Source organism: Otolemur garnettii, unplaced genomic scaffold (genome assembly GCF_000181295.1).
Source record: "Otolemur garnettii isolate 467f Iridium unplaced genomic scaffold, OtoGar3 scaffold00142, whole genome shotgun sequence".
NCBI classification, from domain to species: Eukaryota; Metazoa; Chordata; class Mammalia; order Primates; family Galagidae; genus Otolemur; species Otolemur garnettii.
Window position 1 is genome coordinate 3343335 of NW_003852537.1, and position 956 is coordinate 3344290.

A 956-nucleotide genomic window follows, 5' to 3' on the forward strand; every position below is an offset into this window, starting at 1 on the left:
GGGCAACAGCTTGAGGCTCTGTCTCAAAAAAAAAAAAAAAGAAAAGAAATCAGTAACAAAACAGTAACTAGAAAAATCTATTTACTTAGAAATTAAATTAAGAAACAATTCTTTTTTGTTTTGAAACAGAGCCTCATTCTGTCTCCCTTGGTAGAGTGCCATGGCATCACAGCTTATAGCAACCTTAAACTCTTGGGCTTAAGTGATTCTCTTGCCTCAGCCTCCCAAGTAGCTGGGGCTACAGGCGCCCTCCCCCCCCACAACATCCAGCTATTTTGTTGTTGAAGTTGTCATTGTTGTTTAGCTGGCTGGTTTGAACTTGCCAGCCCCAGTGTATGTGGTCAGCTCCCTAACCACTGAGCTATGGGCGCTGAGCCAAGAAACAATTCTAAATAAGTCATTAGTCAAATGAGATACCATAATGTAAGTTAGAAAATATCGAGAAAATGATGATATAAAAATACTACATTATCAGGGCCAGGCACAGTGGTTCACTCCTGTGTAATCCCAGTACTCTTAAGAGGGTGGGGCAGGTGGATTGCCTGAGCTCAGGAGTTCAAGACCAGCCTGAGCAACAGTGAGACTCCATCTCTTAAAATAGCCAGGCATTGAGGCTGAGGCAAGAGAATGAATCACTTGAACCCAAGAGTTTGAGGTTTCTGTGAGCTATGACACCAAGGCACTCAACCCCAGGGTAACTGAGTGAGACTGTGTCTTCAAAAAAAAAAAAACAAAACAAAAAAACAAACTACATTATCAATACAGTAGAGATTTTATAAGTTAACCACCCAAGAACTGTAACAAACTGGTCAAGATAAGAACTAGGCTTACTGTGCGGATACATACATGTGATGCTTGAAAATTTGAAAACATTTCAAATTGTATAAAAAAAACAGCACATTGTATCCCATGATTGCATTACACAGCTATGATTTAATTTAAAAAAAAAAAAAAAA

The 956-nt window shown here is 39.1% G+C and overlaps 1 pseudogene; it reads left to right on the forward strand.

Moving 5' to 3' along the window:
* The window catches only part of LOC105887878, an 8862-nt pseudogene that overhangs the window by 806 nt on the left and 7100 nt on the right, over positions 1-956 (forward strand).